The sequence below is a fragment of the Sminthopsis crassicaudata genome, chromosome 6 (assembly GCF_048593235.1).
Source record: "Sminthopsis crassicaudata isolate SCR6 chromosome 6, ASM4859323v1, whole genome shotgun sequence".
Taxonomy (NCBI): domain Eukaryota; kingdom Metazoa; phylum Chordata; class Mammalia; order Dasyuromorphia; family Dasyuridae; genus Sminthopsis; species Sminthopsis crassicaudata.
Window position 1 is genome coordinate 99,882,448 of NC_133622.1, and position 17,500 is coordinate 99,899,947.

General features: G+C 34.2%; 1 protein-coding gene across 13 annotated transcripts in view; it reads left to right on the forward strand.

Moving 5' to 3' along the window:
* Positions 1–4,186: 4,186 nt before the first annotated feature.
* Positions 4,187–17,500, forward strand: part of TENM3 (teneurin transmembrane protein 3) — a 3,351,339-nt gene continuing 3,338,025 nt past the window's right edge. For 3 of the 13 annotated variants that reach the window (XM_074276241.1, XM_074276239.1, XM_074276246.1), the window contains exon 1: positions 4,188–4,384. The gene's annotated coding sequence lies outside the window, so the exon portion shown is untranslated. Of the gene's footprint in view, positions 4,385–17,500 lie in introns of all 13 variants that reach the window. The other 10 variants (XM_074276236.1, XM_074276245.1, XM_074276244.1 and 7 more) reach the window with 8 other exon arrangements.

Here is a 17,500-nt window from a genome sequence, read left to right on the forward strand (position 1 = left end):
TCCTACCCAAATTGCCTGTATCTAGCATATCTATTTTGCGTATAGATGTAGATAAAGAACAATGACAAGATAAAAGATATAGGTGATAGAAACATAATATATTAATTAGGAAATATGATAAATGATAATAGATGTATATATAGCTGCACACACATGCATTTATATATATATATATATGTATATATATATATAGATATATCTATATATATATATATATATATATTTATCATTACTATCATCTCTATCTATCTATGTGTGTGTATATGTATATCTTTTCAATACTGGCTAAAATGAAAGTTCCTTGGAAGTAGCACCTAAGTAGGTATAGAATAATTAATTGTGTGATTGTTTGACTCTACCCAATCTCAAAGGTCAAACTCTCCTTCATGAAGCTTCATTATCACAATGATTCATATTGATTTATCTGTACTTTGAAAATTTTATACTTTTCCCCACAAAAAATAAGGTTCTGATTATATGCTGTTTTTTAGTATTTTCTATTGTTGTGGTTGTTTCTTCCAATTAAATTAAAAATAACTCAAGGACATGGTTCAGGTCTTAGCCCTCTTTTCCCCCTTCCTTGTTTCAGATTCTACTAGCCTACTGCTGGGGAAAACAGAAAAGTGCTCTATAAATACGTGTAATTTTTTATTCATTGATTATCAATGAGTAAAAGATAAGCAGTATACACAAAGATTAAATCTCAGAAAACATGACCTAGAATGAAGATTGATTTGTACAAGAATGTCATAAATGCTGTGATTTTATCTTTGCAGTGTTTTATAAATTTTAATTTAATATAATAAAACTTCTAAAAATGAATAAATTCATCCTTGGATGAGATAACAAATTATATATTGCTGAAGAGCACTTTTCAAATAAATATCTCATTGATTCTTACAAAAATGCTGCAAGCAGGTCTATACTTGACAAAAAATCAGGAAGTATTCAATTGGTCATCAGCACCTTTTCACTACTTTTCTAAGATGCTTCCTAGTTTTTTGTGGTTTCCCATGCTTTTTGTAGTTTTTACATTCCCTGCCATCCCCTATCACCTATTGATGCTAAGCGTATGAAATAGTAAAGCTGGCTAATATTTATAAATTTTTTTCTGTGATATTGGTAAATTCCTCATTGGAAGTTTTTAGTGGGAATACTATTGAATCTGATGTCATTGTTAAGGATAAAGTACTTTCCCTTTCCACCTCTATTCTCATATTTAGATTCCTTCTTCTTTCCTGGATTCCCTTGCTTCTTTCCACTCTTTCTCATTGATTATAACATTGATGCTGGAATCCAGAGTCTCCTTTACACTACAGTGAAGTGACAAAAAAGGACATAAAAGGAGTAACAAAGATAATCTTCCCATTCTATTCTAACTGATCTGTTTCTTCAAGTCAATAGGGAAAGAAAAGAGGATGGGAATCAAGAATACATTATATTTTGCATAAGATTCCAAGTATTGAAACTAAAAATGACAAAGCTTGTACAGAAAGATGGAAAATAACTGAGTACAGTTTGAGCAAAATTACAGTATGTTATAGTTTGAAGGGAGATCAGATAGCTCAATCTCCTCATTGGACATAGATTTGATTTTCTAGATACTATCAAAAGTGAGTCAGACTCAGAGAATGTTGAAGTTCTTGAAAGTTTCTTTCCTTAACTTATAGATGGAAAACTTGAAAGCTAAGGTGAAGAAATGGCACCTATGATAAAACAGCAAGCAAATTGTGGAGTTTTATCACCCAGCAAATAAATCTGGGTGATTTAGAAATCATTCCATAGAAGTAATATCACAGGAAACTCCAATGCCCAGGTTAATCATGTTTGGGATTTTTCCATTTGTTTTCTCTCAGTGCTCTCTTCACTATTGTTTTGGTTGTGTTCCTGCCTTAATTGCTTCAGCTAGCCTTTTTCAGCTCTAGTCATTGGGTTTAAGCTGTCCTCATTCTTCTACTCCAGTTAGGATCTCCTATGTTTTACTCTTGGAAAACAGAATACTAGCTTTCTTTCCCAGGTTACTAATTCAATCTCATAAAAATCTTAGGGAAATTTAAAGCATAATCAAAGAAAGGATGCCAATTGATTCAACAACATTGTCCACTAAATGTAGGGAACATGTTGCTTATCTGGGAACTGGCAGTCAAGCTAAGAATGACCTTTATCTGTGATAGGTTTGGTTATCAAGTAATCTGATTCACACTGCCCCTCCTCAATAAATCTTACATTCTTTGTGACCCTTTATTCCCCCTTGATGATCTTCTTATAAGCTCTAAGAAGATGTTTACTTAGGGCTAACGGAGCCTCGACTGATGGTGCATGAGAAAAATGGTCAGGAAGCAGGCTCAGCATCATGAGAATGGAAGGAAGAATTTCCCAAGTCAGGGCTTGTTTATCTCAAGGCCACCCTGGGCATCGCTTGAAACACTGCTTGAATCTCAAGGCCAGGCTGCTGCTCTAAGGACATCAATGAATCCAAACTGGATGGAGAGACATCAGGGATTGTTACTTTGCTAACCAGGGAAGGACGCTGGGACCACGAGAATCAGTAACCTGCTCTGTTTCAGTGTTTGAGGCAAACAGCACAGGCAATCCAAGCGAGCCGAAGCTGCTGCCAGTACCAGCGCCAATGTCTGTGGCGCATCGTTTAGGTATCAGAAGCTCTAGTTGCTGTGTTCTATGGATAGCCAGCAGCTTCCATTTCTTCTACCCTCTCACTAAACAGCGGGCATGCAAACAAAAGCCCAAGGGGATAAGCTCCATCTTTATGAAGAGTTTGGGAAGAGCGAAAGGGTTGGAGTCGAGTCGGAAGGGGGACGTGAAGGAAGACGTTTGGAACAGCACTTAAACCACCATTAACAAATGCAAACTCACGTCTTCGTGACTAAATGACGATGCTCATCAGTGTTGCTGAGGGGTTAATGAAAGCATTAGAGAACCAAGGAGAAGGGAAGGAGGGGGCGGCAGAAGCTGAAATCTTTTTGGTCAAAGAGAAGAAGAGGAAGAGGAAGAAAAAGGAGGAAGAGGAGCAGAGAAAGGAAAGAGAAGGAGGAGGAGGAGGAGGGAGCGAGAGAGGGAGGAGGAAGAGGAAGAGGAGGAGGACGAGGAGGAAAAGGAAAAGAGGAGGAGGAGGAAGAAGAGGAGGAGGAGGAAGAAGAGGAGGAGGAGAAGAACATAATGCTAGCGTGGCTGGCGCAGTGGTAGGCACAGAACGCTCCGCTCAGAGCAGCTCCTCCAGCAGCGTCTGAGAGGTCGCAGTCAGCGTCAACATTCGGCTCACATCTTGCCTCCAGCCGCCAGGCTGTACGCAGCACCCTCCAATTCTTCAAACACTAAGCAGGGGTGTGTTTTTTCCTTTCCTCCATCCTCAGAACTCAGGGATTCTTCCTTGAGCATCATCCTATACGCCCTCAGTAGCAGGGGCAAAAAAAAAAAAAAAAAATTCCCCCAGCTTCTTGGCCCCCACCCTAGTCCTTTTCTTTTTCTCTTAGTCCTTTCCCCTCTCCCCTTTCCTCGCCACCATCACCCCCGGCCCCGCCTTACCCCTAACACAGCCACCCTCTCCCCAGCCGCGCGCACAAATATACCAGCAGCCCAGGCAAATTGGATCTGTGGTCAGCTAAGAAGCAGCTTCGTGGAGCTGCAGATCCAAGTGCCGGGGACTGACTCCTAGGCTTGGGGAGAAGGAGGAGGAGGAGAAGAAGGAGAAGGAGGAGGAGGAGGAGGAGGAGGAGGAGGAGGAGGAGGAGGAGGAGGAGGAGGAGGAGGAGCAGGGAGCGTAGAGAGGAGAGGGGAGGGGAGAACTGGGGAGAGGGGGAGGAAATAAATAAATAAAACAATAACCTCCCCGCCAATAAGAGCGAGGGAGAGAGAAAGCGAAGGACAGAGAGAGACACCGGCTCCTGTTCGCTCGGCTGGGAGAGGTGCTCCTTTGGCGCGAGGCGCGTGTGTGTGGGTGGGTGTGCGTGTGTGTATGTATGCATGTGTGTGCGTGCGTGTGTATATTCCCCCCGACTGAAACTGTAAAGTTCACATCAGACGTGTTGCTCTCTCCGGTTGCCGGGGCTGCGGCTGAGGCCGCCCGAACTTCACTTATCCAAGTGACTGTGTGCTTTGCCCGGCGTCTCCCGTGGTGTTGCTGCTGCTGCTGCTGCTGCTGCTGCTGCTGTTGCTGCGGCGGCGGCGGCTGATGCTGCTGCCCGCCCCTCGGGCCGGCAGCGGCTGAGGCGGCGTAGACCGCTGCCTCCTCCTCCCAGCACACCTTGGAGCGCGAGGAAGACTGGCTTGCGAGGGGGATCCCTTGCCAACCCCACCACTTGCACCTGCACCTGACGATCACCTTTCAGGCACTTCCTCCCGGGCGGTGCCTGGACACGGCAGAAAGGTACGTCGCACTTTTTAAAATTATGTCTATTTTTGCATGACTCTTACTACGCAATGTGTATTTTGGGTTACCGGGCTTCTTTTACTTCCAGGAGTGGTGGTCGTTTGTCAAACTTTGCCTCAGTCCATCTCCCTCCTCCGCCAGGGGCAGCCACCTTCCCTGGGTAACCTGGGTCATCATTTGTGGATGGGAGAAGGTGAGGGAGGTGGGCTGGATGGGCCGGAGACGCGGTACATCCCATCCCTGCCGAGGAGGCACCTCTTTCTAACTCAGCAGTCTGTTCTGTTTGGGGTGCCCTTCATTAGTACAGCCTCCCCTAGCCGCCTCTTTCCTTCAGTGTACGGAGATAACGGTGTTTCCTGGTACTCCCACACCCGGAGGCATGTAAGTTTCTAGGAAGTCGAAGGCTAGCTTAAAGCAGGTTGAAGTTTGATTGCCGCCACTGGACTCCCAGAGAGGAGTAACCCTTTCTTTACAGCAGCCCCATTTCGGAGGTGCAGGGGACAGCAGCGGGCTCAGCATCCGAGCAGTGACCGGTGGCCAGCAGCAGCACATTGTCCCGTCTGTGACAGCAGATGGAGAAGGGAGGAAAGTGCATCAGCTTTGTTGCCTGAACGTGACTTCTTTGCAGCCTGCTCTGAGGACCCGAGGATTGAGGGCTACTTGATCTTTTGGTAATTCATGGATGGGGAAAACCTCATGTCGGTTTAAGAGATGTGTGTGCTTTGCTTTCAGGCAGACTAAACGGTGCTTTGAAACTTTTGTCCTTAGAATTCTGTTTTGTTTTGTTTATTTTTTTTTTTTAAGGCAAGAGCAGCAACATAGCCTTTAAACAAATAAAATAAAATCACCCCCCCAATACTATTGTTCTCGAAATCCGCATCATTTAGGGATAGTTCCTAAACCTCATATGTGTCCCCTACCTTTACAGTTTGCCTTGTCTGGAACATACTAACTGAAACCATTAAATCGGACATTTTTGTGAATATTTTGTATATTGTTTATTTGTGTATGGTAAACTAGCATCTCTTAAAAGAAATCAACTTTCACAGCAGCGTGGTTAAGGCTTGAGATTGTTGAAGCCACCTGCTGAATTAGTTCGTGTTACTTTTTAGGGGTTATCAGTTAGAAATGTAGGGACATCCAGTAGATGGAGCACTGGAAAAATGTATTAGAACAAGGCATAAAAATAATTTATCCTTGTATAATCACAGTGAGAGGAAATTATAAAAATAAATACATATGTCCATATGTAATCACTTGTCGTAAAGACAACTTTGATTCTTACATAGGAAATTGCAAATTTAGTTTACAACTGCAATATAGTTTGACATATATTCATATATATGTGTGTGTCATATACATGACATTTGTATATAAATTATATACACTCTTACAATCTGTATTCTGTCAAGTTTTCTTCACTCTACCTATTTTACTCCACTTTCATTCAGACCACCGGCATCCGTTCTATAATTAGACTTTTGAAAGTGTATCACAGTATAGCTGAAAATAATTTCAGTTGCTTAGATGAAAGTAACTTCATTTTGATTGTGGTTTTATAAGAATATATATTATTAAGATAAGAAAGAATTAATTATCTAATTGCATATTGTTTGGTAACTTAGGGACAATAATTTTGTACTTCTTTCATTGAAACAACATACTTGGGGTATTTAAAATAATTTGCTGTAATGGTTGGAATAGAAACAAAAGAAATGGATACAAGCTTTTCAGTAATTCTGTTTTATTGGAGATCCTTCTTCCTAAAATGACAATAATTATGTAATTTGTGTGGCAGCCCAAAATATGACAGTCGCAAATTCAGATACATAGACAAAAAGATATTGTAAACATTCTTTCTTTCCCTATTTCTTTGCTTACATGAGAATTAAGGTAACAATACCTTGAATATATGCAGTGCAGTTCATTTACCTATTTGAAACGATTCATATACTTTCTCTCATTTATCTCTACAGAATGCTCTTCAAGTTGGCAGAGGCAAATTGTATTGTACCCATTCTAGAGATGAAGGTACTGAGGTTTAAGGGCTTAATGTGGTATAGCTGCTCACTGGGAGAGTATGAAAATAGACATGAAACTACTAGTACTTAGCTCTTTCTACTCTATTTTGCAATAGACATGACAATGGTGTGGGAATTATCTTTATACATGGAGGGGGGAGTCAATATAAAACCTTCATTATTCATTACCAATATATTTAATACATATTGATTTCCAAAATTTACTAAGCATTTCATAGTACCTAGACTTAGAACAGTATCCTACTAAGAGCAATTAAATATAAATATTTCTTTGATTTTGATACTAGACTTCAGATGCTTAATAACTAAATATACTTTAAATTGCCAGTTATTTTCTTTTAAACTGGAGAAATAAAGTACCCATGTATTTATAATATAATCATATTAATATAGCTATTATTTAAAAGTTAATTCAATTGCTTTGACTTATTCTAAGAAAAAGTTTTAGAATTGCCTTCCTTTGAGATTTACCATCTCAAAAAATCATTGAACCTATCTTAGCTTGGGTTTCATAAAAGAGGAGGTGAATTAGATCACTTAATGACTTCTCTAGCCCCACCACTTAATCCACCACTCTTAAAAGTTTAATTGCTGTGAATAATGCAAAAAAGTTTCATGTAATCCCAAAATGATTCAAAAATAAAAAGTCTAAATGTATTTCTTGATTTCTATATTCTTATTACACATAGTCAAATTCAGAAAATTTTAGATATAAATTATAATTTAAAAAATCAACTTATAACTCTAAAATTAAATACAATTATTAAAAAGTCATTTAAAAGTTTTGTATGAGAACAGAAAGAGAACATGATAATAAACTATAAAACTTTGCTCATGCTCTTGTGCTATTTCAAAAGCATATTTGTTTTAAAAAACCTGTTCAATGAAATGGAAATGGAAAGATTATGTAAAACAACTAAGTTAGATAGACTTTTTAATACATCATGGATTTCTCTTTGTCTCTGTCTCTCTCTGTCTCTGTCTGCTTCTCTCTGTCTCTCTCTCTCTCTCTCTCTCTCTCTCTCTCTCTCTCTCTCTCTCTTTCTTATTCTTTTGATTTCATATCTGTTCTTTTCTAAGTTGAGTGTCTTCCCTAATGCTTATTTTAAATGAAATGTCATATTCAAAGAATCTAAGGTAAGAATCTAAGAAAGGAATTCGGAGGACATATTTCCAGAAGGGACTATTGGTAATAGTGGTTACTAGAAAAATATGTATTGATGATCTGCTTGTGGAAATATTATTCTCTTTCTAGGAAACTATCAGCCTTTACTCTTAGAGAGAAAATGACCTGATTAGAAATGGTTTCTCTAACAAGCTCTATTTAATGGAGTTTATATTAACAATTGAAGTTTAGGGACCACAAAATTTCAGTTTTATTAGTGTTCCTTTTAAAAATCCCCTTTCAATGTTATTTTGACATTCAGTCTTCCTCCGGGTTTTATTATATTGTACGAGATACATGAGTTCTGTTCTTTTATCAATTATCATAATTGTTGGATTAAGATATGAATTTTTAAATCTCTAAATGTATAAAATGGTCAGGAGAAGAAAATCTAGGGTCAGCTTTTTTTCTCTCACTTTTATACGTTAGTATGTTTAGATTGTTATTTTTAAAAAGTTAAAATCATTTAAAATAAGATATTCACATTTCTATCTTCCTATTATTAGTTTTGATATGGCATATAATGTGATGTGCCTAGGGTTTATGAAGATTGTTTAACTTTCTTAATTAGTGAGAGAAAAATAAATATTTGTGTAAGGAATTAAATTTTACTTGAAAGTACATCCCATTCTAGGCAGACATTGTATGCATAGCATACTTTGAATAAATATGATACAAATTCATACTAAGATAGTGAAGTTTTCAACCCATATTCTATGTCCTAACGTCAACATTTAACAGTCTGAGAACCATCATATAGTAATTATTCCAGGAAGGTGAAATATGTTTCAACTTTTCCCCTGGTTCACTTGACACTTATCACAAAATTGTGCTGGTCATTTATATTAGCTTTTACTGAACCATTCAATTTTAAAAAGAAATTTGCTATGAAAACTATGTTTTCACCAACTCATTTATGCATAATTTTACCAAATTAATTTAGTAATTCAGTAGATTTGAAAATGTCTTTGCTCAGCTTCATTAAAATAAAAATAAACAAAGAAACTCCCAAACAGCAAAATTCATTTCTAACTTTAATTCAGTTCTTTGAGTATTGATAAATTAGAAGACTGATAGTGCATGCTTAATTATATTATATAACCCCATTTTAGTTTGTCTAAAATTGTAGCAGAAATCAGAATCTGTCTAATGGGGTAGGTGCAGTTTATTTAAAGTTTTTCTAGTAATAAATATTGTAGATTCAATCAGACATTAGTTACAAGTATAATATGCACCCTTTATTCCCTTGTTGAGTTCCTCTATTGACATTTCATATTAATATAATGATTGTATATATGTATATTTTAGATTGTTTATTTGTAGCTCTTTACCTATCTATTTCTTAATATTCTTATTTTTATGTAAAATGAACCAGGATATATTTAAACTGTTTGCCATATTTAATAGATAAGAAAAAAAACATCATTTTATAGCTCTTAAAAGAAGTATTTATGTTGATATGAATAACAGTGGCACAGAGACTTCAAATTTCCTTATCTCATTTTTTATCTAACTCAAAATTCTATTCATGAAACTTTCTTTTTGTGGGTTTTTGCAATTAATTAGAAAATTGGGTAGATTTTGATGTAATTTTGTTTTTCATACATTTAGTAAGATGATAGTATTTATTATTATTAACTCATTAATGAATTGCTTAAAATTTACTATAATATTTTCTACCTTGTAGTCAAATCAATGGAATCACAAAGTCATAATGAATTAGTAAAGATTCATTAGCATTTATTGTATCCTTTTAAAATGTGGAAAGTATTTTAATTATAGCTGTTATATTGTAAGTGGAACATGGATTAGCTCTCAACACTTATCCATTAAGAAATGTGAACAAGTTGTTGATGAATGTCACCTCCATTAATTAAAAGATCACATTTCTAGATATAAGCTGTAGGTGTTCTTACACCCACTGAAAACAATATGTATTTGAGTTTCTCGGAAACTTAGGATTCTTGAGCATGGTTTCTCAAGAACTTTAAATAGTTAAATTGTAATTAATATATGCTTACCAGTAAAATAATAACATAACAGGATAATATCCTGTTTGATGTTAATTTAGAGATTTAGCAAAAATATTACTGGAAAATAATTGTGGCAAAGTTCATATGTTAACCTTAGGCACCCCCAAAGTAGAAAATAGAATTCTTCCTTTTGAAATTCATGCGTAATTGATTATATTTTGATAAGGGTAAACTCAGAAGAATCACATTTAAAAGGAAAAAAATAGAGACTATCAGTTATTTCATATGCTAATTAAGTGAAGTTTGATTGAATTATCAAAATAGATCATTTAATTTTTTCTAGAATCTTAGAATACATTTAATACAAATCATTAAGTACATCAGAATTGCATGCATTTCTTCTTTTCTCTTGGTTTAATTAAAAATCTTTTTATTAAGGTGACATTTTGATTATTTGTTTATATTATATTTACTTCATGATCAAAATTAAGGAAGTTAGCATGGGTTTACTATTTTGGATAATAATTTCTATTCATATGATTCTATAAAGATATATACACACGTGTATGTATACACAGACACATCTATGCAGTCATATGTACACATATGCTGCAGTTAGTACTTCTATAGCATAGTACACCTAATGTCTTCATTTTAACTTTGTAGTGACATTCCGATGTGTATTTTTACATTAAAAGATGGATTTAGTTTTTATATGCAAATACATACAAACATATTTATGAGATAGACAAATTGACACAGTAACCATTCAGTTCTTTTGAAATTTATCTAAGCTTAATAAATAGTTGGATATTTTAAAGGTGTTTGTTTGTACATTCCATAAAGGCACTTGATTTAAAGATTATTATATATAATTTTGAGAGTTTCTAATTAGGCAAAGATTTCTTCTTTTTATATCAATAGCTGAGGATCAGACAGCCAGTTAAAAGATGATTAATTTGTTGATATTTATGGATTAATTATTTACCCATTATATTAATTATCTATTTAAAATGTGTGCAGAAACCTAACAATTTCAATGAACAATATTCTAATTGGCAATAAGTCAGTGAAGCATATGGTACTATTTAAAAATTTAGACTCTTAAAATAATTGAAAGCATTTAGTTTGACCAGAAAAATGAAAACAATTACAAACGGTTTATACATGCACATTAAATTACAGTATAGTGAAGCAAATTAATCCTAATAAAATAAAATCTAAAAAAACATTACCAAGTAGTATTTAATTTTAAAGCATTCCCCCAAGATAACAAGACAGTTAACTATTACATGTATAATTTAAGAAAACTTTTCTTTAGCATTCACAAATTATATTATTGATTGCATTAGATCCTATGCTAGAGCTTCTTGCTATATTAGCAGGGTGTGTACTTGAAGGGTTATAGTGGTAGAAAGCACAACATGGCATTTTTATGCAAATCTGAACAATAGTCAGTGTTGGCCAAAGTTTACGACTTGAACCAAAAGCACATATGATGTTTATTTTAAAAGCTAACATAGGACCATATTCTTCTTGAAATGTTTTGCCGAATCTCCTAATTTTAGTTTTAATTATACATTATTTCTTAAGTTTATCAGTATAATGACAAAATATATTACTTCAGTACTTTGGTATATTAGACATATTTATGACTTAATACCTGGGTTTTAGTTTTGCTTTTACTACTCCCTTACTTGCTGAACTTGCATAAATATTTGGACTTTCCTTTCCTTTTTTATGTAAAACATAGATCAGATCTCTTTTCTATTTCTAAAATTTTAATGTTCTAAAAATCTTAAACCAATAACTTCACATAACAGAAGATGAATATACAAAATGTTCCCAAAGGCTCAATGAAGTTTTAAAGTGAAAAGTTTCATTAAAATTTTGGAGACTTCATATATGTGCCACAACTTTCATATGTATCTCTATTTTTATAATTTTTATGTCTCTACTATTTGTTACAATCATAGACTCTTCACAATATATTATAATATGTAATTCTGGCAATTGTTTTTATGCAAAATTTTTGTAGCTCATGACTTTTAATCCTGTTTCTCTCAAGGTCCCCTTTGATAAATTGGTGAAACCAAATAAAGTTTTTTTTTTTTTTTAATTATATAAATTTCCTAGAATTACAAAGAAAACAATAATGTTGAAATAGATTTTTGAAGATATTGATAAATATTGAGTGTTTCAAAAAGTCAATGCTATTTTCAGCTATTAAATGTTAAAACTGCACTAAGATTTTTGGACAGCTTTTATTTTGAGAATCCTCATCAAAACCAATCAACTTACTATGTTGGTATCTTCCCTCTAGTTATCAAAATAAATTCAAAATGAAGGTGATAATCTTTTGTATTTCCCCCTTTTTTCTAGGTTGAGAGATCCTGATATATTTTTGGCATTTGTTTTTGAAACTACGCTTCTGTGTCTCATACCAGGCTAGAAGTGCAATCGCAACATACAGACCAGATCACATTTCTGATTGGCATAGCTTTGACGTTCTCCATTTCTTACCTGGATTGGTTTCCTGCCCTTCTCCTTTTTAGACAACTTAGTAGTTCCCTGAAACTGAGGCTTCCATATTGGTAGAGAGTTACTGTGGAAATATGATCAACTTGGCCTTTTCCACCTAGTATAGGAATCTTAAGGTGTGTGCTCCTATTCTTCTCCATAGTATGTCTTAAGCAACATCAACTTTCTTATTTCCAAGTTTAAAGTTCTATGAAATATATGTGTTATTTATTTAGTAGAGTTGAAAGGTTTTCAGTTTGTCATTCTTTCTCTATTTCCGTACTTCAAATTTCATACTTGATTGCATCGTTATTTGGCAGATAAACACATGAAGAATGATGCATCAGTGTGATTACTGACTGAGGTTGTTCCATTAGATTTTCATGCATGCATACATACACTTATAAATTAATTTATAAAAATTTTATCCCAAGGCATTAAGACTTTTTTCACATACAGACTCTAATATAGATCATTCAAAAACAGTGTAAATATATTCAATCCATTCCATTTGTCTCCGTTGTTGTTTGAGAAGATGAGAGCACAGATCCACTAAATCCCTAAATTGACAATCATATATTTGCTGAAGTCTATCATCATTTCTTCTATTTTTTAGGGATTATTACTTTGCTTCAATTCCTTTCATTTTGTTCTCTTAGTAATGGTTCATGGTCAAAAATCGTTCTCAACATCTTTATTTTGTGGATTTGATATTAGACATTGTTTTGTATCTCCCAGGAGTCTCTTTATTAAATATCACTGACCCCGAGACTAAGAAAGTAAGTATAGCAGTTTTGTGTTAATGTTGCTACTTGTTGGATTTGATTCTGTTACCTGTATCACAAATATTTATTGTATTTAATTAGATCACAAATTTCAAAAAATGACTCTTTTACAATTCTTTTGTATCATTATCATCACCTAGTTATATATATATATATATATGTATGTATATATATATGTATATGTGTATGTATATATAATATTGATAAATGTGTTGAGTACATAAATCACAATTGACTTGTAGTTTGAGAAATGGCATTGTAGACATCATTTTCTCCACATTAACATTTTGCAAAATTGTGAATTGTTATAATTTTATCACATCGCATATAGGTTACCACTATCCATCCACTTATTTAGAGCATCTACGTGGTGAAGTGAATATAGCCCTGGATTTAAAATTAGGGGGAGTCATTATTAGCTGTGGGACCCTAGGCAAATAATTTAACCCTGTTTGCACTAGTTTTTAATCTATAGAATAGAGTAAAAAGTAGAAGTAAATGTAAATCACTCCAACATTTTTTCCAAGAAAATCCTAAATGGCATCAAAAAGGCAAGTATTATGGAAATGACTCAACTACAACAAAAAAACAACATCCATTCATTGTTGTCCTTTTTAAAGAAATAAAACAATTTCAGTTACTTTTTTGGATTCTTTTCATACCTCTTTTTTGGTCTCTTTTAATGGTGCATTATTTATTGCTTACATCTTTAGCCTCACTTGTTGGAAAACTCTTGTCTTGGATGCTTTTTTAATTCTCTTTTTTAGAGATGTTAGCCATTTCTGATGATTTAATGCATATCTGCATTGATGTTTCCAAGTCAGTAAACTTTCATCTCTCTTCTGAACTTCAGTCTTCTATCACTAATTGCCTGTTGGACTTATCTATATGTCTAGTATCTCTTAAGTACTTTAGAATTGATTGTATGACATGGGAGACACTGGCACAGAAACACCCTGCATGGCATGCCCTCTTCAATGAAAGTGCTGAGCTTTTTGAGCAAAGCAGAATTGAATTATGCCAAAAGAAATGTAAGATGTCCAAACTTAAAGAGGCTACCCCAAATGTTCATAGGGACTATTTGGATCTGATCTATAACAGAGAACTCCACACATTTCAACTTGACTCTTAACATAGTGATATCATTTTGGTTCTCTAAAGAACAAAGGACAACCAACCATTTTTCACCTGGAAACCTGCCCCTTATCCAAACTTTTTTATTTCTCTCCAGACACCTCAACTCTCCCTGTCATTTTTGTTCATAGTGCCACATTCAAACTTGCTTTTTCTTCCTCTATCTCCCTACTGTTATCAATAAGTCATTAGGTCCTATCAATGTTTATCTAGAACATCCCTAGAACCTGTACCTTTTTTTTTCTCTATTTGCTCAGTTCTCATTAAAATTTAGGAGATCATCATTTCACTTGTATTATTGTCAAAGACAGATTGTATTGCTTGCTTTCTTGATTTCTAGTTTTCACTTCTCCAATCTGCTTCCTATGTTTGACAACATTTTCTTGCTAAGTCAGTGGTCTGAAATGAACTCTGTTTCTCTCTGCCTCTGCCTCTGTCTTTCTGTCTCTATTTCTCTATTTATGTATCCCTATTTCATTGTGTATATCTCTCTGTCTCTGTCTCTGTATCTTCCCTTCTCTGTATCTCTGTCTTTGTCTCTTTCTGTCTGTCTCTGTCTCTGTCTTTGTCTCTGTCTCTCCTCTAATACAGACATCAAACTTTACTATCTCCTAGGCTCTATTACTTCTAGATAAAATAGAAAGTATTCATCCTGACATTCAAGATGCAAGAACCAGGCTAGCAACTACCTTCATAGTTTTATATAATACTACTTCCCTTATTTCATTCTACATTCTAATGAAAATTTCACTACTGTCTAATGGCTGAGCTTGGCATGACATTATTTTGCTTCCATGATTTTGTACACATTCCCTTCCCCAATTCCATGTATGGAATGCATTCCTTTCTAATGACTTTTTTTTAAACCTGTATCTTCTTTTCAAATGAATTGTTATCTCTGAAATCCCCATTAATTAACAGTTATTTTTCTTCTTCAAATAACCTTGTGTTTACATAGCTGTGTACATTTTGTATTCCCCAAGTAGAATGTGAATTTAGAGAAGAAATGTTTGGTGTTTGGTCTTTGCAAAACTAGTTTCTACCACGTGCCTACATATATACTATGTTCTTTATAAAATGTGATTGTTGAATTCAATCAAATAAAATGTTTGTAATATCAATCCATTTGGGGATAATGATATTCTTAATATTTTAAAATATAATCCAAAAACCAATAGTGATTTCTTAAATACTAATGTGTAATATAATCCTTGGAAATCAGGCACCTTGATTTCATGATGGATAAACTGTATGCAGAATAATGGCTTATAACTGTTAACTTTTTTCTGATAAGGAATTTCTGATAATATTTTAAGCTTTCAGATGAATGAACATCTAGGTTCTAAATAGTACTTGTACACAGTTTTGACACCTGCAAAATAGACAATTTTCATCTGCATTTTTGCTGCTTTTCTCTTTCAAATTCTTGTATAAGTGCAAGTTCAATATAGAATGAAATGACATCATTACATGGCCATCTCTTCACCATAAGCACTATTCTCTCAACAAAAACCCCAGCGTCTTTCACTTCTTTAGTTTGCATTTGGCAAATTTAAAGAATATCACAATTGGAAGGAACTTCACAAGAGATTTAGAACAATATATATATATATATATATATAGAGAGAGAGAGAGAGAGAGGCTAGATAAAGTGGACAAAGTGACAGACTTGGACTAAGAAAAACTCATATTCCTAAATTCAAATCTGGCCCCAGACACTTACTAGCTGTGTGACCTAAGCAACTCACTTAACTCTGTCCTAGTTTCCTTATCTGCAAAATGAGCTGGAGAAAGAAATGGTAAACCACTCTGTGATCTTTGTCAAGGAAAACATAAATGGGCTCATGAAGAATTAGACATAACTAAAGAACAACAATACTTACGTATTATTAATAATCAAGTAAGTGGCTCATTCCTTTTTGGGTTAACTCTTCCCACTCCCTCAAACTTTAACACATACTTGTGGCAAAATCACAACATCAGATAATATATTTGGAGATTAAAGCCACTTTAGAAACGGGGACATCTTTATTACACATTACTCTCAGCATATTTTATGTTTCAATTCAATGGGATGCTTTTATGATTCCCAAACTCAGGGTGCCAGACTTACTACCATATCTGCAATATACTTCTTCCTCACCTCTATTTATTTTCTTGTACCCCTTGGCTTACTTCAGGATTCATCTTAGAACCATCCTATGGTAAAATTTTTTTCAAATAATCATAATTAGTATTGCTTTTTTTTCTTCTCAAATTATATTACTTTAATTTCTTTCCTTAATAGAATATAAATGTTGTCAGTGATATTGTAGATGATGATCATTAGTATTTAAAATATGCCTTGAGGTTTACAAAACATGTTACAAATATTTTATCATTTTATCCTCATAACAAATATCAGAGATAGATGCCAATATTACCCCATTTTATAGGTGAGGAAGCAAAGGCTGAAAGAAGTTAAGGCACTTGGCCAAGGAAAACATCAGAGACAGAATGAGATCTTGATCCCCTTTATGAAAGAGAGATAGATGAAAATTAGGGACAAATATATTTACATTGTTAAAAGTATATCTAGTTTGTATAACTATATCTACTATTTTCTAATAATATTAAAATAAAATCTTATTTATAAATTATTATAAAATCTTATATAATATATATCTAACATGTTTTCCTTCCCAATTTGTTTTTTTCCATCACAAAATAGTGTTCAATTTGTAGGGTATTTTTGTAATGACTATAAGGCACAGAGAAAAGGTATCAATAAATTTTTAAAAAAGAAAATAAAGCCCTTGAAATCAAGGACTATTTTGTTGTACACATATAGTACCTGTCAGAGTGTCTATTACATAGTATATGCTTGAAATATTTTTGTTGAATTAAAATTAAGTTTAGTCTAACTTATTTTACTCAGGAAACTTAGTTATTAAACATTTATTATATACCTACTATACTTACCTAAATAAACAGGGATAGGAAAAGAAGCACAAAAAGAGTTCTTGCCCTCTTGGAGCTAATATCTAATGGAGGAGACAATGAGCAAATAATTATGTATCTACAGCTGTATATGGTATAAATAGGAAGTTTTTAAGAAAGGGGAGGCAATAGAATTAAAAGGAGTTAAAAAAAAACCTTCTTGTAGAAGATGGGATTTTATTTGGCAATTAAAAGAAACTAGGTAAAGAAGAGTAAAAAGAGAGTTTCAAGAGTGGAGGACAGCCTGAGAAGATGCCTAGAACTGATAGATGTAGTTTCTTGTTCATTGAATAGCAAGAAGTTAGGGTCCCTGGGCCCTAACTGGGAATATGTGGTAGGAAGTAAGGTATATGAAAACTAGAAAGATAGGAAGAAGATGCTTATGAAAATCTTCAAAATGCCAAACAGAGAATTTTGCATTTGTTCCTGAGGCAATAGAGTTAGCCATTGGAATAGTTGGGAGAGAAGAGAGAATACCATATTTGGGGAAACTTGTTTGTAAAACTTTGGTGGCT